This window comes from Epinephelus lanceolatus, chromosome 13 (assembly GCF_041903045.1).
Source record: "Epinephelus lanceolatus isolate andai-2023 chromosome 13, ASM4190304v1, whole genome shotgun sequence".
Taxonomy (NCBI): Eukaryota; Metazoa; Chordata; class Actinopteri; order Perciformes; family Serranidae; genus Epinephelus; species Epinephelus lanceolatus.
The window spans coordinates 1,578,602-1,604,237 of NC_135746.1; the positions used below are offsets into that span (position 1 = coordinate 1,578,602).

Genomic DNA, 25,636 nt, shown 5'->3' on the forward strand with positions numbered 1-25,636 from the left:
TGGCTGGTGAGAACTGCTGGATAATTGACTGATGCTGTCATCAACATCAATAGAATTGATCAGCTTTGTTGTTTCTGTGATTGATCAGGAGATAATGGGTTTATTTTGGGAGAAACAGTGTAGGTGTGTTTTGGTCTTTCTTTATGTTTATGTGCTGTTGTCTGATTGACTGGGGCATAATGGAGCTATTTCTGGAGAATGCAAACACACCCATCACTGTGTGTGCGTGTGTTTCGGCTTTATGTTCAAAGAAATAATTAGCTAGGGATCCATATTCTTCTGTGTGTGTGTGTGTGTGTGTGTGTGTGCGCGTGTGCTCTCATATTGATCAGTTTGTGGAGGCTTGTGAGAGAGAGACAGAGAGGCGTCTTTGAAGTTGTCATAACATCCAAGTTTTTTGTGTGTTTTTATGTTTTGGTTTGATAAGTTTTATTTTCTTGATTTAGTTGACTTAATATTGCAAATTGGCATTTTTAATTAAATCAACAGAGTGAGAAATTAAAACAGAGAAAATGATTAAGAAACACTGTTCATTATTTATTAAACATGACTGATGAAACATTTAAGTGGCTCTTGTGAAAAGAGGAAGTGAAACTCTAGTTTGAAATCTCTTGGAAAATCTCCTCTGAGCAGCCATAACTCTGGCTAAATGTTTCCTCCAGATCAGATTAGACTTATTCCCAGACGCCTGGGAGGAATTTGGATCATTTTGCAAGCAACGAAATAGAAAGCAATGGGTTTGTTTTTGGTTTCTTTGCAGCACCAGTGTTTCTGTCAGCCTGACAAGCCTATCAGTCACTTTGCTTCTCCCTCGTTATCTCTCATTTTCTCATGTGAACTGTGACTTCCAGAGCACTCATGGATACAGCCCAGCAGTCAGAAGAAAATGTTGGCCTTGAACATATCTGCAAATCACGAATATGTTACATTTGCACGTTTAATGCGTATCATAACAACATCTACAGTGACATATGATATAAGCTGACTGTCATCGGGAGGTAAAGGGGATGATGGACGGCATGTTACCTGAACGATACGGCTGCTAAGCTGCATACTGCAGACAATAGTTCTTGACCAACAAACAACAACACTGGTTGTTATTTAGTGAGTCATTGTTGTGTTTCCATCAACTTTTTAGGGTCCAGTCGTGGGTGTTTTGTTGCAACCCCTTGGTGTGTTTCCATTGGCTTTATAGGTTCCAATCATAGTTGCTTTTGTAGCGACAAGACATGTTTCCATCAACTTTTTAGGCTCCAGTCATGTGTGTTTTTGTAGCGACCTGATGGGATGTTTCAATCATCTTTTTAGGTTCCAGTTTTAGGTTTTTTTTTTGTTTTTTGTTTTTAAAGATATTTTGGGGGGCATTTTAAGCCTTTATTTGATTGGACAGACAAGTGTGAAAGGGGGAGAGAGAGAGGGAGTGACATGCAGCAAGGGGCCACAGGCTGGAGTCGAACCCGGGCCGCTGTGGCAACAGCCTTGTACATGGGGTGCCTGCTCTACCACTAAGCCACCAACGCCCCAGTTGTGAGTGTTTTTACAGCGACCTGACGTGTTTCTGTTGGCCTGTTAGGCTCCAGTTGAGTATGTTTTGTAGTGAGCCATTGGTGTGTTTCCGTCGGCTCTTCAGGCTCCAGTAGTGGTTGATTCTGTAGCGATCTAATGGAGTGTATCTAGGGATGCACTGATCCACATTTTTCACTTCCGATCCGATCCCGATACCTGAATTTAGATATCTGCCGATACCGTTACTATTCCCATATCAGTGCTCTGTTTGCTTTAATATTATTATCATTATTGTTGATTTTATATGAGGCTGTAATAAACTCCTCTCTACAGGCAAGTATGATATGTACGTATGTATGCATGTATGTCCCAAAAGGCAACTTGAAGTAAGTACAAGGTCAGAAAAGCAGGAAATCCTGTTAACAGGAAAAATCCCATCCTGAAAACAAATATGCAGCTGTAAGGGTTTCAAACTTATCAATATTTATTAAATTCCAAGACAGTGTTAAACTACTAGTGCAATATACACGACCAAAAAACAAAAATATACCTGTCATATTAATCTGAGCAGCACAGATACAAATCAAGTAGACACTACTATGTAGTAGTGTTGTCACGGTACCAAAATTGGGACCCACGGTATGATACCAATGAAAGTATCATGGTTCTGAGTAGTATCAGGATACCACAGCGAAAATGAGGCAGATGTGCCTTTTGTCATTTATAAAAAGATAAATCACTTTTCTATAATACATCAATGATATTTCAATGGAATAAATTACTTATTGACTTATTCATACTTCAAAAACAGCATCAGTAAGTGATGAACATAGGGGGGATCAAAATAAAATAAATAAATAAAATAAGAATCAACCAGCCACCCTCCTCCCCTGACAAGTAAAGAACAGTCCCTTCATAAGGAAAGAACAGTCCCTAAAGTGCGGTGAGGTTTGTGGGCCGTTACCTGCCACAAAGAGAGAAATGTGAACGGCTCGTTTCTCCTCTGACACGTCACATACCTGTGTGCCGCCACGGCTCGGCTGTTCAGGTACTTCTGAGCAGTCATGACACCAACGAAGACTTATTGGTCCTGGAGCTGGACTTCTCTGTTGCTGGTAAGCCGTTATCTTGCGCCGCGGAGCACTATGGCCGCCGTATTCCTGTCTGTGATCCCCGTTCAACCCACAACCGGCAGGATTCGCCTTTCGTTTCTGCTGCTGGTTGAAATCTGTACTCACACAGCTGCTCCTGAATGGTTTCTTTTGCTCGCACAAAACTATTTTTTGTGGCAAATGCGAGTAAAATGCAGAGCTCTGTGGAAAACACATCACTGTAGCATATATAAACAAATCTAGCCTCCAAGTAAAAATAAATAAATAATAACTTTCACTGTTCAAAGATACTCAGTAGCTCAGCTAATACCTGACATGTCACTGGATACAAACCACTGCAGCAGCATATTGAGTGCCAGGTGGCCAGCTCGCGCCGCTATTGGACGGTGCATGGACACTCACCCTCTTGTGATTGGACTTTGAACTTATCCCACAGTAGTGGTGCCGTGAGGTACTGTAGTACTGCAGTACTCCAACATTATGGTATCATATGTACCGTGGTGTTTTAGTACCGCGGTCTACCGTTGGCACCAGTATACCCTGCAACACTACTATGTAGCATTCATCATATCATTCCAGCAGACAACATGAAATACATACTTTACATACTGGATTGGATCAGCTCCATCCCCAGGTGTATCCATTGGCTTTTTAAGCTCCAGTCATGGGTGTTTTTGCAGTGACCCGATGTGTTTCCAGCAGGTTTTTAGGCTCAAATTGTGGGTGTTTGCTGGTGATGCAATGGCGGGGATAGTGCCATGAAGAGCAACTTTTTACAGAGCAATTGCAGCCAGGATTGTGCCCCCTCCATATAAGGCGTTTCATTTCCTGACCATAGCCAAGTAGTTTTTGTGCCTAAACATAGCCACATGTTCACCAAAGCGTTGGTGAAAGTTTCCATTACAAAATAACATGCAAATGTAACACATTCTTGGTTCGCAGAGACGTTCAATGCCAACATTTTTTCTGGTGATTAGGCTGCATAGATGTTAGTAGGATTTGCAGTGCATGTATAGACGCACAAACAGGACCATACTTGGGTCACTTATGTACTGATAAGCTTTTGCAAAACAAAATGAGTCAATAAAAGCAGAAAGGAAGCTGCTGCATCTGTGAAGGATGAAGATTTGGGAATAGTGGTGGGGAGGTAGGACAGAGTTTGTCCTCACTGTTGATCTCGACACTTTGGGACTTTTATCTCATCATACTTTGATGTCAGCCTGCTGTGTGTTCTCCAGGTGCTCATGTTTTTGTTTGCAACACTGACAATCAGAAATTCTCCCATGTCTTTCTGTCTGTCTGCTGGTATGGTTACGAGGCAGCGGCATACACTTTGATAAGTGTAGTTGTTTCTGTGTGTGTGTGTGTGTGTGTGTGTGTGTGTGGTCTGATTTGTGGGTGGTTGTCTGTGTACGTCGTCAGCACTGTGGGAAAGGATTCTGTGTTTCATTGATTGTACAGTGAGATGAATCCTCAACTATCTGTCTCTCTCTCGTGGCACCAATTGGTAGGAATAATAATTGGTAGGAAACAGAAAATAAAAAACTACTCCTGTCAAACACATAAAGAGAAATTTCCTGTGTGTGATTGTTGCACATACATGCACAAGCCTTTAAGACCTGGGTTAACGTAGATGTTTATGTGTTTGAAAATGTTTTTGGTCATGCTATGCAGCTTCAGACACCACTAATGCACATCACTGCACTGAGCAGAAAATGTCTGGAATGCTGTTTAATCATGTAGGAAATGTCACATTTTGTATCTCCCACAAGACTTGCAGCTCTGTTATCTCCTCGCTGTAAAGTTTGTTCTATATTACATTATGAAAAGTGCATGTCTAACTCAGACTTGCTTTTCATCAGGATTCAGAAAGTTGCAGTAATCTAATATAGAGGAAGTTTTAAAGGCTGCAGATAATAGTGTTGCGAGTCCTTTGGGAGATAGAAATCTTTTTTTTTTTTTGGCCGTCTGTAATTACTGTTTGCTCGCAGAAGTCGACAATATGCTGTAGGAAAAGTTATGTATTTCAGCTTCGAAGTGCAAATATGTTCCATCGTGTTTAACAGCTTAGTCATGCCCCCGGCCATTGTTTCAATAAATAGTCAAGTCATTTAGTATTCATATTAAAAATCAAGTTATTATTTATCACAGTATTACAACAGTTTGTGTTTGAAAAAGGCAGAAGTGTGATTTTTTTTGGTTAGCAGTTTGTTTGTCTTACCAGCTGTTTATCCATCCATTTGGCTGTTCATTCTACTATAGCTTCTCTGTGTTTGACGTCATACGTCAGTGCTGGCCAGATGTAGGGCAGGCAGCTGGAGGCAACAACTACCAACACAGCACAAATGCCGATGATTTGGGCTGTTTATATCCAATCAAACAAATTGGGGGGAAAACAATTTTCTTCCGAGTCCTAAAAATAGTTCTATGTAAAGGCGAGAAGTTGAAAAAATTCACAGAGAAACAGCAGCGGATGTGGGACTCCGTCTTAGGGCCCTGACACACCAAGCTGACGATCGGCTGTTGGTTATTGTTGTGCTGTCGGTCTGTCGCCATAGACTGTGCACCACACCGTCGGCACTGTTTGGCCCTTGTTGGCTATTGTTGGCTGATTCAGTGTGTTAAATCAGCAGCAGAGCCCGTTGGTGAATGAAATCTCTCTGATTGGCACGAGAGAGACGGAAGTGAGGAAAGTAAACAAACAGCTGAAGTCAAGAGGGTGTGAGATTGAAACAAACTTGTTAATATTAGGTAAGATTATTTTTCTTTAAGCATTGAGCTCTTAAGCAGAAATGGTTTGTAAATGTTTGCGTTGTTATATGCTAGTGCACGGTACATTTTTAAACATGCTAACTGGCTAACTAGTGTCTTGAACCTGGCCTGTCGGTCTGGTTTTCCTTTTCGAGTTACGAATACAGACGACCTGTATGGAGGGTTGTTTTCTCTTACACAGGCACAAAGCATTCAAGCAAGCTGGCCGTTGGCTGTTGTCTTTGCAGTGTTCACTGCAACTTTTTGCCTCAGACACAGGAGACACGAGGCGATGCAACAGTTGCCCTTCGTTGCCACTAGTTCTTTGAAGTCAGCTTGATGTGTCTGGGCCTCTAAGTCTGGAGGGCAGTGAACTAATGTCAGATGTTAACATTAAAGCATTGCGTTAAACATATCTTGAGGTGGTGTCGTCATGAAGTTACAATGTCCCCTGACAACTTCTCCATGTTATTTAGCCAAGACCCAGATTTTAACAGCAGTTCACCGGACACCTGGAAGTGGTTGACCTTGTAGGTAGAGAATTGTAGGTTAAGTCAGCTAGCCAGTAGCCTGACACCAGCATTGCAACCAAGTTCAGAGTTGTAATATAAAATGACAGTTATTGTTGATGATGTTACTCACAGCATTGGCTCAGTACTACTTTAGTTCGGAGGTCATGGATCCACCCGCACACAAAGTGGCGACAGTCCACTAGATACTTGTATGCCTTCATCTGACTCACCTGTAGTACTGTAGGCAGTCTATCTTGTCAAGTTAGTAAAAAACACCTACTTTTGAAGTGCAGTGAATTTCCAGCACAGAGCTTTTATTTTGAAGTGCCGTGTCCTGCTGTAGAGTGAGTGACTAACTGACAAATACTGTATAGAGACACCAGACTAGCTCGACCACATGGCCAAACCCAAGTATGATGCTGAATATATTAAACTGTGGACCTTGAACTAATTACTAAGAAGAAATCTGAACCCTGTGGGTGGACCAGTTGGAAACCACTGGTCGAGAGGATGATGTCATTTTTACTGATGATTGAGTCCATACCAGGCAAATTAGTCAAGTTGTGGGGAAAATTGATTTTCTTTGTTTTCTATGGATCATATATCATAGATCATATTTACAATAACATGGATTTATCACTTCCTGCCCTCCATCTGAATTTCATGCATCATAGAAGCGACTAATTGCAAACAAGCTATCTGAAATGAATAGTTGATTAATCGATAGGTCAGTCATCAGAATTACCATCTATTATATCTGACTGTATGATTCCTGATATATACCTGTATGTATACACTCAGTTTAATACATGCAGTAGGAAACAAACATATGGAAATGATCACTACACACATTGTAATGAGCTTTTACTTCTCTTCTTTGCATGCATCTATTCATTTTGAAAGAATTAATGAATTTACATCCGACCAATCATTTTCTAAATCCAGTTATCCGTATTCATGTACAACTCCTTCATTAGAGGAGCTTCTCTTGGGTTTTGGCCTGCGCCTGGTTCATGTCCTCTGCAGCAAAGTTGACTTATTTTTCTCCTCAGTTGAATCACATGTATTTGAATTCACGCTCGAGCTGCTGAATGTTGTTGGTGTCATTGGGTAGGTGTTCCAATCAATGGTCTGTCCAGTTATAACATATAATACCGTGCTCTGTGGCAGTCCATTATTAAAAGATGAGGGGAGACACTCACTGCTTTATCTTCTAATTAGCACACACAGTTGGCAGGAGGTTGTCAGGAGGCCGCCGGGAATACTCAGACTCCTGGATGGTCTGTGATACATCCGAACGAAAACAGATTAAGAAGCGCAGATGCTACAGAGCGCTCAGGTCAAGTCACGTGTTGCAGTGCATTTACGCTCAGGAGAAAACAAGGAGATGATGTTAGAGATGGAGTGATATACTGTAGAGACTGAGACGGCAAATCAGAAGAGAGGAGAACTGCAACAATTAATTGACCAGTGGAGTGACAAAATGAAACGTAAGTTAGATCACCTTATGCTGACGGGTGAGAAGTTACTGGAGGGATTTAAATCAATTTGTTTGCACTTGCTAAAAAGTGGATGGGCTAAAAGTTAAGCACAACACAGAGCTACAGCGGACTGTTGGCTTCACACACCTCCCTCGCCCTTAGATCAGGAGGACGAGGAGGAGGAGGGGAATGAATTAGACCTCCACCACATTGATCTCTTTATTGCTCTGTTAGCTACTACAACCCACAAACCATGAAGCGTGGTCTTACATGACTGGTGTGGCTGACTAGTCGTCCAAAATCTAGTGTGATTGGAAGAACTTTTGTCAATGCCCTGAGTGCAGGATGAGTCATCAAACATTTGAAATGGTTTATCTGGTTTTACAGAAAGAGAAACGACAGTATTAAAACCAGGAAATGTAACTTTCATTTCATGGGTATCTTAATTGGCAACAATTTTGAAAATTAAAAAATGTTGTTTTACTCATTTTCTAAACAGAAATCCAAACATTCGCTGGTTTTATGCTTGCTTGTATTTTTGTCAAAGACAGTCATTTTCAAGTACAAAATCAATTTCACATTTACGTTTTTTTTCCCTCATTTCTTTACGTCAATTTGAATTGTATAAATGAAAATAATAATAATAGTAATAACAATAATAATGAAAATAATGTTTTCTCTGGGGTAAAGCAGAACAGCTTGGTACATTCAGTGTCAGTACTGCTGTCTCCCTCTCCTCTGTGGTCGTCTTGTCCGTGTGTCGCTGTCACCGTCATGGCAATCCCGTTTCGTCCCACCGAACTCGTTTGCTTCTTCGCCCAATTAGGATTCAGAAGGTTGATCAAAACAGGAATTGTCAGAGTCTGAGTCCATCAATCTCCACGGCTTGCGCAACTGTAGACTCTTTCGTCAGCACCGGTCTTTTTGTGCGGTTCACAAGCTGCTACCTTTCTGTGAACATCTTCTTCCACTTTTCAGCTGATCGTCTTCTTTGTTTGTTTTTGACATGGCAGTGCCGGTCTATTTAACAAGATGCGTAACTAATCTTATAAAAGCGGAAACACGGATTGCCGGAATATCTCGTCAATGGCAGGGAAGCGTTCTGTCATACATGACTGAAAGTCTGGTCAGTGGCGGGGAAAGTGTTAAATGTGGGAATTTGATGCTTTTCTTTGTCATGCATGATGATAACAGAAACAGTTCTCCATTTTTTTGATTGTTGGTCAGATATAATGACCATTTGAAGATGTCACCTTGGGATTTGGGACGTTCCACGGGGCATGTTTCACTATTTTCTGACATTTTATTGACAAAACGATCTATCTAGAAAATAATTGGCAGGATGGAGCAGGTTCTTCCACCGCAGAACAGAATGTTCAGATGTTAGTGCTAATCAACATTCATGTGAATTTGCTGTCAGGCTGTCACTGCAGTCTCACTACAGTGTGTATATGTGTGTGTGTGTGTGTGTGTGTGTGTGTGTGTGTACATGCTCGGGGATGAACCTGAGGCAGAGAATAATGATGATAGAAATGGACTGGAAGTGGAAAACTAAGATGTTAATTGTTATTTTTGTCATAAATTAATGTCCTCCTGTTGTTTTGTTGATGTGCCTGGAGGTGTTTTTGTGTGTGTGTGTGTGTGTGTGTGTGTGTGTGTGACAGTGAGTGATTGTATGCTGACTTCAACAAACCAGCTCCAACTTTCTCTCCATATCGCTCTTGTTTTCCTTCCAGTTGTCATAGCAACCTCTTGGCCTTTTTAGCATAAGTTACACCGAGGGTCGCCGATGATGCACATTGCCATAGTTACTGGGGCTTTGTTAATGAGATTTGGTGCTTCCGGCATTATGTAAGATGTGTGACATTTACCTACAGTCAGCGACACTCTGCTGGAGTGCACATTCACTGAGATATTGATGGGTAATTGATGCACACACAAAGGAGAGTGTGTGGGGAGGTGGGGGATGCCTTCAGCAGAGCTGCTGTCAGTAAATGCCTCGGGGACTGAAGGTGGATTCGCTCGCTCTCTCTCTGTAGAAGCCTCTGGCGTAGGAATTGATTTATGGCTCAGGGTGGGATTTAACATGTTGATTGTTTTATTTCCCCTGCACAGTTTGACATCATATATCCTAAGTAATTATTTTTATATATTAGTGTAATCATTTTTCTTTTATGTCAGAGGAAATATATCTGATTATTATGCTTGTTCCATAGGGTTAGATAATGTGACAGTATATTCTGTCACATGTGCTTGTGTATTTCTTGGGCTTTTAGTTTGCTTGTTAAACCAAAAACAGACATTTCTCCCTGTTGTTTCATCCATGAGAAGTCCCTCATTTGATTCTCCAGATTTACTGCATCACAATGTATATCTATTGCAGCATGAATGGGATTTGATTGAACATGAATATGGACTGCTGGATTAAGTAAGAACTAATTATGCCACGTCAGTTGGGATAGAGTCTGGTTTGGTATGGACTTGCTCCAGAAAGGCAATGGAGGCAGCCCAGATCTTTTTAAAATTGTACAACTTGTCCTTCAGAGCACATCCAATTCTCTGACAGTGGAGTGTTTGACAAGTTGTTAACCCAGTGCCATACTGAGGGGGTTTCTAGTGTTTTCGAGTGCTGGAGCAGAACTTTCTTTGCAGTTAAGAGACCATAGGCAATAACTTGTCTTTGAGGCTTCCTTAATGTGTTCAAGGCTTCTGTTGTGCCAAGGATGATCAGTTCAAGGGTCAGAATGCAATATCAGACCCACCGCTTTGTTACAGATGCTGATGAAGCAGGCCAAACTATGTAACACGTTGCCCTTTATTCTGTGATTATTCTAAATATCACAAATATCACCGATTCTGTTTGTGATATTCATTTACAGGATGTCAAGGCACAGCCGGGGGGGAGGAAGGGGTGTGTTTTGATCACCTCAGAATTGCATCTCTGCTTTTTGCAGATGATGTGGTTCTGTAAACTCATCACACCGTGACCTCCAGCATGCACTAGGGCGGATTGCAGCCGAGTGTGTAGAGGTCAGGATGAGAGTCAGCTCCTCCAACTCTGAGGCCATGGTTCTCTGCTGGAAACCAGTGGATTGGGAGAGAGTTACTGCCCCAAGTGAGCGAGTTCAGCATCTCAGGGTCTTGTCCACGTGTGAGGGTAGAATGGAGCGTGAGATGGATCATTGGTTTGGCATGGTGTCTGTGCCACATTGTTGTGGTTCAGAGGGAGCTGACCCAACCCTCACCTATGGTCATGAGCTCTGAGTAATGACTGAAAGAATGAGGTCGCAGATACAAGCAGCTGAAATGAGTTTGCTCCGTGGGGTGTCTGGGCTCAGCCTTAGAGATAGGGGGAGGAGCTTGGACATCTGGAGGGAGCTCAGAGTAGAGCCGCTGCTCCTTCACGTTGAAAGGGGTCAGTTGAGATGGGTCGAGCATCTGATCAGGATCCTCCTGGGCGCCTCCTGTTAGAGGTGTTGCGGGCATGTCCATCTGGTAGGAGGCCCCGGGGCAGACCCAGAACACGCTAAAGGGATTATGTATCTCGTCTCACCTGTGAAGTCTCAGGATCCCTCAGGAGGAGCTGGAAAGCGTTGCTGGGGAGAGGGGCATCTGGAATACTTTGCTCAGCCTGCTGCCCCTGCGACCTGGCTTTGGATAAGTAGTTGAAAGTGGATGGATGGACACTGTGATTATACTTCAGAAAAGATACTGTGAAGTTGACTCTTGTAGAGTACAGCCTGAGCAGCACCTTAAATTCAATGAAGCATTATCTGGCATTTAGAGAATGTGTGTACATAGTGTAGACTATCATCCCAGGTGTCTCCAGATATCTTCCTTCCCAGTTCTTTCTCCCAAACTTGTTTGATGGTTTCTGTAGAGGGAGAGCTCAGCCTTTGAAATGTAATGTTCATTGTTAAAAAGCAGTTCCCATCATAGATAGGGGCAACAAAAAAGAGAATGTTTATTGTATAAGATCAACGTTTCGATCACATAGATCTTCGTCCTGACAAAGATCTATGTGATTGAAACGTTGATCTTATACAATAAACATTTGAGGAGCTACAACAGTGTGCAGATGTCACCCCTTTTTTTAAAAAAAGTCTGTTTGCTTGTTAGTCCTGCAGCACCTGTAATATCTTGGATGTGCGTGCTCTCCCCAACAAAATAGAGAGTGCCCTCAAGTTCACTTCATCTGTTTCCAGACAGGTGTTGTTCCCTGTTGCTTCACTATCAGCTGTCTCTACTGGCATCAGAAACTATTCAAAGAAGAAAGAACTGCCCACACTCATCAATCACAGTTCTTGCTGTCTTCATGTGGTATCTCTGTTACCACCAGACTGTGATTATATTTTTGTTAAAGTGAACATGAGCTCCATTGGTGCTGAAGAGCCTCAAATTGTCTCTGCATCATACAGAGGCTGCGTGTGGAGATACTGAAGTGTCTTATATTGAGTTTTGTTTTTTTGTTGTTAAGCCACCAGGCTACATAAAAGAAAGTATATTTGTTTCAGCACCTAAAGATGATAATTTCTCTATAAACTAGACATATCTGTTGAACTCTACGATAATTAGGTAGCTCACTGAGAAAAATGAGGCATTCTTGTTGTGTTGTTTTACCAGTGTTGTTGCAGCTCTTCCTGGTTGCTGATAAAGGCCACTGAGGTTCCTGAATGCCTCTTAAATTTGGTGCAGATGTTTTTCACTCGTGAAAAATGTGTAAAATTGTTTTTTTTTTTATATATAATCATTAAGTAATGTAGAGGCAGTCTTTCATTCTTTGATCTCCTGGTATTTTGACTGCGTAGCTTTACCCTTTTTAATTCTGGCATTGATCAAAAGTCTGCCTCATCCCAAACTTGCTAAACTCCCAACAGCGGGAGTTTTAAAGGAGCTCTGTGTGATATTCAGAGCGTTATACTGCAGCAAGCAACTATTTTGTAAATAAAGATATAGTGGAGTAATGATGTCCTGGTCAGAGAATGAACCCGCGCTCCTTCTGCATGTGTTGTGTTCCAAGCTCCTCTGTTCTTTGGTAGTTGGTGTAGTGCTGCGTATGTGTTGGTGCACGTGAGTCTCAGTGTGTGTTCCACTGGCTAGCTAATCGCTGATGCGCTGCACTGTGCTCATACTGTGATAACCAGTGATGATGTCATGGAAAATTGTCAGTAAGCACTCAAACACACACAGAATAATGTAACACTGACAGTTTGAAGAATTAAGTTATTATTATTGTTATATAACTATAATAATACAGAGACAAACCCAGAGGTCAAGAGGAACGAAGTGTGTCTGTGAATAGAACAGAAAGGCTTCATTGTCATTATACACTGTACAACAAAATGAAAAAAGATTCAGCCTTCAACATTCAGACATCCTCAGCAGCTCAGTAAACATACATTCATTCAAGTGCAAATAGCATTGTTATGTCAGTATAGAGGAATGGAAATGTAATGGGAAGAAAAAATGAACAAATGATTTGAATTAAGTTAAAAAGCCTTTATTCAAAAACATGGCTGCTTACATTAAAACACTGACCAGTTTCGATGCTAAGGTCTTCATCAGGGTGCAGAAGGTGCAAAGGAGTCAGGCAGAATGTTTTATAAGCTTGGTAGGGGGGATCACCCAATCCCCTCGGTCGGCCTTGTAATGTAAGCAGCCATGTTTTTTGAATAAAGGCTTTTATAATGAAATTCAAATGCATTTGTTCCTGCTCCACGCATGAGTGCATGAAGTTCATTTGTGCTTCATGTGCTGACCCTTTTTCTTCAAGAGCACCTGCGGTTTTTTCTTGAGTCTCATATGATAAAGACAGTCCTCGAGTACACTACTACCTCTCTCTCTGAAATTAAAATTTAATATTGCACAACTGTGGACCTTCTGACCAGAGACATATGGTTTCATATGACTTGTTGTCCAGTCTTTAACAATCATGTACCTTCAGTATGACCTGTTTTCAGACCTGTTTGCAGAGTGCACTGTAATCAATATAAAACATGATGAGCTAAAGTTGTTATATTGGTTTAATTTCACATTAAATTGACAATCTTGTTACTTAATCTTTAGTTTACGTTTACCTGACCCACGGTGGTGGAAAGACGTCTTTGCAGAGTCGTACTGCCCAGCCTTTGGTTCTGTCGCCATTGTTAGCACTGTCTGCCTTATTATGCTGCGTTCCACTTTCCTCGGAAGGTGGAGCTAGTAATGATGTCACACCTGACTTGACCGCCCTCCAGTATAATAAGCTGGAAAAACAATAACTACGTTTACATGCACACCATATTGTTGCGTGCCAGACAAGGAAGCCAGGACCCAGTTGCAGAGTTAAGTTCAAAAACAGTTTATTTACAAAGTAGCAACAAAAAAATCAGTTCACAGAAAAATACGAGCAAACAAAGTATCAACCAAAACTCTTTCTGAGGGAAAAGTAACAACAGAAAAGGCCAAACTGAAAATCACCATAAACATGGGAAAAAGAGCAAGAACAAAAGTGCAACAAAAAGAGTGACAAGGCACAAAAACTCACTAAACCTGGAGACCAAACACTGGAGCATAAACACGTGGCGAGAGGCAGGAGATCACGAGCGTAATGCTAGAGCAAAGAGAATAATCCAGCACTGGAGACAAAGAGAGTGTGGCTTAAGAAGCCGGCTAATTAGGCAGAACGAGCTGCAGGTGAGCCGGGAGCCCAGTGCTCCCGGAGATCGCCCCGCCCCTCAGCACTCACTCTGCAGGGAGAGGGAGAGAAGGATCAGATAGCAGCAAACACAGTTTCACAGAAAATCAGGACCACAACACATATTCCTGTATTATTCAGAATATCCTCAATTTTCCAGTTGCGCACGAGTCACGTAAACATGTACATAACCCGATTAAGGTCATATTCCGGTTGGAGAATATTCCGAATAAGACCCCTGGCACATGCCTGTTTTAACCAGAATATTGTGACATGTATACGCCTTAATCGGAAAATGCCCCGTACCGGAATATTCAGTAACGTCTGCGCATGCTCGATTTTGTAAGAAATCCTGTGTTGTCGGTGTTGTTATGGTTATGGTGAGCAAGGAGAACAGCAGAACTGGCTTTGTACCTTCATCCACAGACTGTGGGGGGCTCTGGCTCGCGTGAACAGCATAAGCTGGAAGGAAAGGTCCATACACTCATTCGCCTTTTCTTCTGACTCTCGTCTTCCATTGTTGAGGACAAAACGGATCAGCAGGAGTGTTGCAGTTAAGTTGTGGTGCAAAAGTGCAAGTAGGACAACACAGGGGTATGTGGGAAACAAACATTCCATACCACATAGGTCACATACCACACATACAGGTATGTGACGTGTCAGAGGAGAAACGAGCCGTTCACATTTCTCTCTTTGTGGCAGGTAACGGCCCACAAACCTCACCGCACTTTAGGGACTGTTCTTTCCTTATGAAGGGACTGTTCTTTACTTGTCAGGGGAGGAGGGTGGCTGGTTGATTCTTATTTTATTTATTTATTTTATTTTGATCCCCCCTATGTTAATCACTCATTGATGCTGTTTTTGAAGTATGAATAAGTCAATAAGTAATTTATTCCATTGAAATATCATTGATGTATTATAGAAAAGTGATTTATCTTTTCATAAATGACAAAAGGCACATCTGCCTCATTTTTGCTGTGGTATCCTGATACTACTCAGAACCATGATATTTTCATTGGTATCGCACAGTGGGTCCCAATATTGGTACCGTGACAACACTAATCTGGAGGGTTCATCTGCAAAAACTAATGAAAAACTAAACATCGGTATTCAGCCAAGCGTTTAATTTTATTCGGCTTCGGCCACAAATTTTCATTTCGGTGAATCCCTAGTTTCTGGTGGGCCAGTAGCCCATGGTCTTTTCTGGAATACGCCGAAACACGGGAATATGTCAATTAACATGTAAACGGAATATTCCAGTTGCTGCAGCGCATATAAACACCGTGTTGTTAGCAATACCAGTTCTATCTAGGTCAGCCATTGTTAGCAATACTAGATGATAACAGTGCATTACGCTGCATTTTGTGCACACAAATACTGAAGCAACATGTCCACAGACAGAAATTGGACAGGACTGTGTGTATGACTGTTTTAGTGAGACACAAATGAGACAGAAGAGCTAATAAACAGTACGCTTTCACTACTGTTGATGCACGGAGCAGCCATCTTTGATTTTGAGGTCGGGTTGGTTACGTTCCTCCAACTTTCCAAATCAGAAATCCAACTCAAGGTGACATTTCTGACAGGACACTTGGAAGGCTTCATTTTCCAGTGCCAGTGGAACACAACATTACCACCATTTGCTGCTAGCTGTCAACTCAGCCACCTCCACTTTGAGACGTGTGTGCAGACAATCCTGGCTCAAGCTCTTCTTCATAGATAGGCTCTAAATGTCGCATACAGCTCCTTTAGAGTGCGGCACCACACCACTCAAAGCCTAATGGCACCTTCTTAACCTGTTTACATGTTGGGCATTGTGTCTGTTGAACCTGTTGCAGTCAAGGTCTGGAGTATGGCAGACAGTATACACTGGGTCTCTTTATTGAAACCTCACTTTTCACACTATACTGTACACACTGTACGCCCCTCTGTTTCTGCCTGTGTTATGTACAGCATAAATAAGGAAAGAGCAGAGGCGAGAAGAGCAAATTCAGGACTGAAAAGAGCAAAATGAAAAAGAACATTGAGGAGCGTGAGCGGTCAGACAAAGACGAGCGGTGAGAGTGACTGAAAGCAGAAAATCAGTCAGTATTTCTCAGACATTCTTTGAGTTTTTTCTCACACATACCGTACATCACAGTACATACTGTTCATAATGCTCTGCTGCTGTTCCTGTCTCTGACAGACATACTGATGTAAAGCCAGCATGAAGGAGAGCGACAAAACACAGTCAGATAATGACAAATTAAATTTGATGGTAATTAGCTTGCAGTGGGTGAGACATGAGATTGGCAGGTCACCACAGAGGAATGCAAATTAGGAGATGGAAGTAAATTAGGAAATCTCTTATACATTAATCTGCACATGACTGGTAAAGAAAAGGAAGAATGAGAAAGTGTGTTCAGAGAGATTAAAGCTGCCGAGAGACTTATAGCGAGACAAACAAAAGAGAAAGGATGGTGGGTGGAAGTGTGAGACAGAGGGAGAGGAAAAAGTGATGGAAGTGAAGAAAGAGAGAACGGAAAACAGGCAGAGAAATATTTGGCATTTTATCTCCCGTTAATTAAATGTATCACGTTGTCAGTCAGGGAGATTGAGAGAGCGATTGACAGGGACAGGGGAGGGGAAGAGAGAGGCGAGAGGAGGCAGAAACTGTTAAAATTATAATTAATCCGTTAATTAAGCCGTTGTTCAAAGAGAGATGGATTGACAGGGACGAGCGAGATGAGGAATATTGGCAAAGAGAGGACCAGACAGCGAGAGAGGACGGGGAGCATGAGTGGTGGAGAGACCCTGTGGGCGGATGTGAGAGAGAAAGAGAGATGTGATGAAAGAGACCCGAGGGAACGAGAGAAGGGGGGAGGAGAGAGAAAGCAGTTGGAAGTCAGGAAAGTGGACTGGAGGGGAAGAACAGACGGAGAAGGAGTGCACTTACATATTTCATTTCACCCAAGCCCATTTATATTGAATTAAAGCTAAGAGAGATGGACGACCAGGAGAGGAACAAAGGTGAGGACGGAGAATAACAAAGCAGATAGAGAGAGGCCGACACAGAGGGGGGGACAGAGAAAAGCTTTGCAGCAGCTAATTCTGTTGCCATGGCGACGATTTAGCATCAGGGCCGACAGGGTTGTTACATAAGAGCGGCCAGCAGCATCCTTTATTACGTTTACACACACAAACATGCACACAGCGACAGTGTCCTCATCAGCCAGGCACCGCTCTGTGTGTGTGTGTGTGTGTGTGTGTGTGTGTGTGTGTGTGTGTGTGTGTGTGTGTGAGAGAGAGAGAGAGAGAGAGTTGTAACTGCAGGGGCATTTAAACACACTGTACACACACACACTGCCTCACAGCACAGATGAAGTTAAAATTTCATAACGCAGGTTTCATCCTCTAATCTCTAGTTCCTGGTCACAGATCTGCTGCTTTAATCCCTGTGATTAATTACAGTCATGGTTCAGATAAACAGTAATAATAATATTCCAGCTGGAAATGCGAAACATTTGAAGCACACAGTGTCGCCCTCAGCAGAGATACGGATGCGCCGGAGTCTTAAATGGATCAGCAATGGGCTGATATGAGGAAGCAAAACTTGATTAAAAGCGACTGTTTGTCTTGAAGCCTGTTGATGACATGATGCAGGACAGAAGGCATTCATCACACAAGTATCTCCACAGTGTTTCCCCACAGTCTGACCTTTCTTTATTGTTAACAGGTGCATCATCAGTTTGCTATCATGGTGTGTGTTATCATTAACATTACTAGTAGCACACGTCCATTTTTCAGTTCAACTAAGAAACCATTTACAGATAAAACAGACTGAATCACAATGTGTGTTTACAGTAACTTCAGGGAGGAAACGCTGCCTCAATAAAGGTCCTAGGGCTGCTGTGAAACTGCAACAAAAGAAGTTGATCTTGGGTGCGTCGGTACATTGGACAACCAAGACAGGCCAGCAGAGGAGGTAGTCAAGGACTGAAACGTTTGCTGCTGTTTTTATTCATGCTTTTATTATTTTTGCACTTTGAGCACCCTTCATTATTATGTTCTAAATAAATCAACTTTTTTGCGTTGATGTCAGCCTGTGAAACTTTTTTGGCCGTCCTGAATTAATCAATATCAGTTTAAGTGTGCACTATATGTAGAATACTTTGTACGGCTTCACCTCGCCCTCTCTGACAGGGAACTGAAGCTGTTGTCTCAAAGTCACCAGACTCCACTGACAAAAACATTTTACCTTGCAGATGTGAAGCTGGTCTACAGCAGCGTTGATTGGTTCATGTGTAAAGTAAAGTGGAGAAAATGTTCAAATATAGTGTACACTTGATTTTTTTAAGTGGGTCTATTTGGTGGCTGAAGTACGATTTGCTCCGGGTTTATCAAAGATGCTAGCAAAGAAACACAGTACATGAAATAAGAGAAGAAATGTCACATAGGTTGGACCACCATGTTTAATTATATATCTTTAAACATTATGGTTTGGCTGAAAATTAAAGACAGAAATAAACAAGTTTGCAGATTTCACACATCTCCACAATAGAAATCAGTCGCCAATCGTCAACCCAGAAGTGATTGTTCTTGGTCCATAACCAGATGGGACTGTGTATCTCTAGCTAATCCAGTGGATTAAACACCTGACCTGATTACACTGATGCAACAATCCTGTAAATCACTTAAGTCATAAAGAGACGTTAGAGAGAGTGTTACCTGGGTAAACACAGGACAGAAAGACTCTGATAGTTGACACAATTCAGCTGTCTTGATAAATATTGTCATTTTGCCCAGTCTGCAGTTGATCCATTGTTCTATATATATTATTAACAAAGGAGGCGTCCTTATTTGAATATAATCTCATTGTTTCCTCTATAATTGTACAAGAATGGGAACCCCCCCCCCCCCGCCAGGCCACAGATATATATTTAATCAGGTGAACTGCAGCAGCGCACTGCCATGAATCCATGAAGTGCCTCTGGGCAGCTCATATGTCCTAAATAACAGCAGGACTGTTGACTGCCTGTTATCTGAACTGCTGAAATCAGTTTATTAATTACCAACTAATGTGGTAAATAATTAATTGGTTTGAGTAATTTTTAATGGTATATCATGCAGGATTGTCTTACTGTACTCACCAGTGGAAGTGAAAGTGAACGCAAACCCCACATTCACTCCTGTTCAGCCTTTTGCCTCTATATTAACGTTTTCTCAGCGCTGTGTAGCTTTAATGCCTCCTGCTCACAGTCTGGCACCTGCTCACTACTCTTGTAATAAACCTCATGTGAGCACTTCGGGGCCACACGCCTTTAAACACCTTAAACATAGACAATAAGAACAGGCTGAGTCTCTGCAGATAAACACATTGAGAGTGGGTCAGAAGTAATGATTGAGAGGGATTACTCTTGTACTTTTGTCCTGCGAAGTCTATCTTTAAGGAAAAAATGAACCAGATTCTCTAGGCCTGTAGTCTCCTGGTCGACTAGTCAATCATTTGGTCGCTATGCTCTCGTCCGACCAAATTCTCATTGGTCGAATAATCGCCGTGTTACTTTCAAAAGGAGAAAAGTGCTACATCAACAGCTTTCCAGGATTAATCCATTATTTCCTGCGGCGGGGGGACAGGCTAAGTTACCTGTGAAAATGTTTTCAAAACACGCCGTTGTTGACAGAAAGTTGGACTCGCCCACCCTCACGCTCAGCGTCACAGTGACGCAGACCTCCTGTCTGTCTCTGTAAGCTGAAACCATTTCCCTCAGTGGAAACGAAGCTTTTATTTACTTTAATTTCACAGATAAGAAACAATAAATTGTGAAGACAATAAAGCCTCCACTAAAATAGCATTTTAAGTCTTGTGTGTGATTTATCCTGGCTTCATATGAGCAGAGGAAATCTCTGCTAGCTGCTAGGCTAATTTATACAATATAAAATGCCATAGGCTTGTGCTAATAACGTTAGCATGTTGTATTTGCTTGGAAAACATGTTTAGTATAAGACAGTTGTTTTGTCAGTGAACCTTGTGAGCTGTAATGGAGCCGAATTACGTGCTGTTACCTTTGTTACATGTTGCTGTTGTCCCTGGTTTTATATGAGAAGAGGAAAAGATCGCTAGACGCTAGGCTAATTTATATATTGTAAAATGCCATAGGCTTGTGCTAATAACGTTAGCATGTTGTATTTGTGGGGAAAATGTGTCCAGATAAAGACAAGTGTTTGTCTGTGAATGCTGCGAGCTATAGTGAAGCTGATTTGTGTTTGAAACTGAATCTATTAAGCCATGTTTAATGTGTGTTTAATGTGTGTTTAATGTGTGTTTAATTAAGCAATATCACACTCGAGCTCATGATGTTATACTTGTATACTCGGTCTGCGGCCTCGTGCCTATGACCGAATCACAGCCATGACGATATCACAGTATAACATCACGAGCTCGAGTGTGATATTGCTTTTATACAACAGTTCAACAGTTAAATAAGCAAGGCTGATTAAGAAATGTTGAAACATGAGGACAAAATAGATAATTTAAGCATTTTATTTGTCTTCCGCCAACAAAAATAGTTCCCTCAGGACCTCGCTGTCACCGTTGCTATGTAACGCAGACATGGTGCGCCAGGCACTTACTCTTTATACACATTTATCTGCACGTTTCCATTAATGGTGCAGCCGGTGAAATAAGTCTGTGGCGACTGCATGGTGGACTGTCGCTTCACAGGCACAGCCGACTCTGCCTTCTGATCTGACAGTATGTTGCTCCATCGTTTCCTGCTCTCCATGGATGGCTTCCAGTAGCTTCTTAACAAGCTCTCAGACCGGCAAGACAAAAGGTATATTTAGGGCCCAACTCCTAATTAGAGACTAACTTTACACATAGGCTGCGTTAAAACAACATCATACCTGTGCCCACCCACTGTCATGATCTCCCTGGCTTCAAGTCCCGCATCTGACAGCTTCTGTATGGCAGTCGCCCTGAGGCTGTGACTGGTGTAGACAGCTGTTGTCCCTGCCTCTTTACACATCTTCGGCAGCATCTGTGCGAGTGAGTTTATTCCCAGCGGAGCTTTAGTGTACCAGAGATTGTCTGTGTGAGCTGCTGTCATCCTCCTGGGCTTCAGATAAAGGGCATTTGCATCTGATGGAAGTTTGTTTAAATACTTTTTCAGGGATGCAACGCAACTGCTGACCTAACTGACACTAACCGTCAGCTTTGATTTGATTGTTGATTGCAATCAGCTGTGAGGCGGAGTGATACACAGTGAAATAACCGTGATGTTGTACTCCAATATCGTCACGGTTTTACTGTCTCTCGACCAATCAGATTGCAGGGCCGGAACTAACTGTTGTATGATGTGTGTTTAATGTGTGTTTTGAATCAACTATATAAATAAAGTTTGATTTGAACTAAACTTTACAGCACTTAACACAGTCCTCCACCGCTGACTAGTGTTTTGGAGGTATAACTGCAGAGTGACACAGACACACCACCGCACAAGTAAAAATAACGTGATCCATGACTAATCGATTAGTTGAAGATTATGTGCAACTTTAGTCGACCAAGATTTTCTTTGGTTGACTACAGCCCTAACATTCTGTGATTCCAGCTTTTGTGATGTAAATTAATGGGTATTTTTGGGTTATGGACAAAACAAAACAAGCGTTGGGAAACACTGATCAACATCTTTCACTGTTTCCTGACATTTTATAGAGCAAAAAACAAATTTATCAAGAAAAGAATTGACAGATTAATTAAAGTAATCATCAGTTGCAGCCATAGTGGTGAACGACATGCTAATGTGCTGATGGATTTAGTGTTTGTGTGTTTTTAACTGAGCTAGAACAGAGAATATTTGGGTTTGCCCTCATTGTTCTCTGTGAATTTAGCTGGAAAAATGATTACAGCCAACAGCCGCTGCATTTTATGTATAGTGAGCACTGCGCTGGACTCTGTTCACAAATAGCCTTTTAAATGCTACATTTATTGTCAGCAACAGGTCACACGGAAATTTAGGAGGCAATGTGGCCGTGTGTGCTCTGATTAACCTGGAATGCAGTTAACAAAGCACTCATAATTTAGTTTAAATGAAAATCTGGTCAGCGCTTAGCTCAGAGCACGAGACACCAGAGAACGTACAGCTGAGGCTCGATTTAGTTTTGCACTATGAAAAGTGAGCCTAGTGTGACGATGTAGAGCTGAGGCTGAGAAACTGACAAGATACTCACTGTACGGAGAGTAAACATGGCCTTCACTATCACACCACCCTCGGGCTTTGACATTTGTGCCCCGCTAGTGGAAGGGACCAGACGTGTGAAGTCATTTTTCACCCATCCATCAAGATGACTGCAGCCTCACAGGGTCACTGAGTTGGGTTCAGACTCTTAGTCTTGCAAGGTTTTATTTAGTCAAGCATGTAGAGTTATACTGCATTATTATCTTTATATCTTTCATTACTCCTTAAGTATCCCCATGAGTGGAGTCGCTGCAGGAGAGCAGAGTGATGCATGAATGAGCGTCAGGCAGAGGGGGCGATGAACTGTACACACGACACTAACTCACACCAGGGAGCTGAACCAACAGTCCAGCAGCACGACCGCAGTCTTGTAGTGCTGCCCAGAGACGAGCAGATGATGAGCTCCAACAAGGATCGCAGTAACTCAAATATTTTTCTGACACAAGCACTTTGCAGAGGCACCTCGTACTTGCATAACCAGACTCTACAATCTATTACAGGCGGAGAGGTGAAGGGAGAAAGAGCTTTCACTCACAGGTTTAATGTAATATTCACAAACATTAATTTGTCTCGGAGAGGGAGAGAGCAGCGGTGTGAAAGGGTGGCTTATAACTGAAGTCTCTTCTTCTCTGCTGTTGAAATCTGAGTCTGCTGCACATGTGCACACATTGGCAGGGACTAAAGAAGAGAGTAGGATAGACGGAGGCAGAGATACACAGACAAAGAGAGGGTGTGTGTGTGTGTGTGTGTGTGAGATTAAAAGGATGGACTAAAAGGTTATCTCATCCCCTGATGATGCTCTTGTACTGAGTGGGGTCATTTAACCTCAGACAAAAGAGAGGAGTGGGGAGTGTTAAGAGAGAGGGAGAGACATGGGAGAGGGAGGGCAGGCAGAGGAGGTTACAATGAAAGAGAGGAGAGATAAAGGGGATGAGGAAGAGGAAGATGGAAAATGGGATTAGTTCTCGCCTGTCTCAGTTTCACTCTTTCATTTATTTCTCCCCCGTTCCTCGTCTTATCCAGTCCGCTCCCTTTTTGTGCTTTCATCTCCTAGTTGGCATGACACTTTGCTTAATTTTGAAGTTCAGAGACAAGCGCTACGCCTGCTGCGTGAGTGCTTATGGAAGCTGTGATGTGTAGTTAGAGCTACGACATGCCTGTACAGTATACAGCCACGCAAGCAGCTCTTTGAAGTTGTATTTATGCAGAGAGCTCTAAGCTAAATGTGACAATCAGCATGCCCACTAGGGCGCTACTCAAGTACTTGATTGGACGTCAGCGTTGTTCAACATAATAAAATAATACCTTTATTTTTCAGAGTGTGTGTTTGCAGTGAGAATTAGTCACAATGCAGCTTTTCTGCTGTTTACACCCATCCCTGGGACGTGCTATTATGGGTCCCACTGCGTGCTGTAATTTGTCAGTGCTCGTCCCATCGATGCATCAAGATCGAATGCAGTCAGGATCAGTAGCTAGTGCTAGCCAATCTCACAGGACTTTCACGCAGGAGACTGGTGTTTGGGTTCTTTGTGAATCAGCACTGGTTTATTATTTTTAGACTTACAGACCACCCAGTGACGTCCTTACACTGTCCTTCCTGCTAATCAATCTACTGGTTATTTATTTCCCAGTAATCAGTGTGTAGCTGCTGCCATGTTGAGGCAGAGGGTACTGTCTGTAGCTGTGGTTGAGGGTGAGAGGCTGTCAGCAGATAAACAGAGATCTGTGTGGGTACATGAGACCCTAAAGAAGAGGCTGGATCATGGGGAGTACCACCAGTTGGTCCAGGAGCTTCTCCTCCATCATGGACGTTTACAGGCAGATTTTAGGATGACTCAGGGGCAGTTTGACAACCTGCTGTCTATCATCAGGCCGTATAGCTCTGGGTATCCAGCAACCACTACCACCAGTTTCTCCTCCATTGTTTACCAACTGCAAACTTGTTGTCGTGACCACCACAGAAGCCCCGCCCCTCAAATCTTCTGATTGGACAATGGGAAAAAAGATGACTGAAGAAGAGATGATGTGGGGCGCTTTTCCACAGTTTCAGTTTAACCAGCTCGAGGAGTTTAGAGTGCTCCAGGTGCCTAGAGCGCAGAAACACGAGGCACGTAGCAACGTTACAAACAGCTGCCTCCAGTTCTCAAACACTCTCTGTGTGATCTGGGCCTTAAGCTTCTAAAAAGTCGCGTATATAGTACACACTCAGCACTCACGAAGCTAGCCGCTAGCTCCGGCCTCTCATCCAAATATGGTCACTTCTGGCTCCAGATTACAAGATGGTGAGGGCCAAAATGCCAGAGCTTCAGAATGGGCGACGTCAAGGTAGATACATCCTTTATTGTACAGTCTTTGGTTCACATGTACTTGTTTTCTTTTGCTGCTGCCTCTTAGCCAGGACTCCCTTAAAAAAAGACTTTTAATCTCAGTAGAACTGTTCTGGTTAAATAAAGGTTAAATAAATGCTGCGATGAAATTAACTCGGTCTGTGGTCTGTTTCATTTTAAATGACCTGCTGCGCCCGGACAGTGTTCTGAAAAAGAAGCGTTTCATTGGTTCTCCCACTGCAGCAGAGGGGCTGTTCTCCACCGCTGGAGATATATAGTCATTACGTCTCCAGTGGTGAACAGCCAGTTCTCTTTAGCAAGTGATGGTGGTCAGTGTACTACACTTTCATTTCAGTTTTCTCCATACAGGCAGAAGACTGTAACGTGTTTCCAAATTATTGCATCAGCATTTTATTCCTGTTCAGTCAGACAGAGACTTTCATCTTGACCAGTTAGGTTAACTGCCAGAAATGTTTCATATTGCTGTTCACTAAACAAACAAACAAAACACACACACAAGAGGATGATTTGACTCAAATACAAGATAATCAAACAACTGCTCTAAACCAAAAACCTAAACATCATGGCGGGGTTAGAAAGACGTCAGTGGACCACTGGAGTCAGTAGGATTCTGTCTGAACTAAACTTCAGAGCAATCCATCCAGTAGTTGTTGGGATAGTTCAATAGTGCTGCTTGATCAACTGCCTTTTAATCATCATTGTGACATGAACAGAAGTGATCAACACAGCAGCCCTGTACATGGGGCACCTGCTCCATCCATCAAGCCACCGACGCCCCAATAACTCAAATATTTTTATTGACACTCACATCATGGTCTGAAATTAACTAATGCAGTTGATTTTCTGTTTGGCGAGTAAATCTCAGAAGGCTATCTGCCACACCTGTGGGTACATTTTTGTACCAAAACAGTCAGGTAATAGAAACCTATGCTGAGAGTCTCAGCATCAGGTGAAACCCTTAAACTCAGAAATGTAAAATGCTATACACGGCAACTCATCTTCAAGAAACCCCTTAAAACACGCCTCTTCAAAAC

At 42.4% G+C, this 25,636-nt stretch overlaps 1 long non-coding RNA gene across 1 annotated transcript in view; it reads left to right on the forward strand.

Annotated features, from left to right (window-relative positions):
• LOC117270596 (uncharacterized) overlaps positions 1-25,636 on the forward strand; it is a 112,227-nt gene that overhangs the window by 12,390 nt on the left and 74,201 nt on the right. The gene's annotated exons all lie outside the window — the stretch shown is intronic.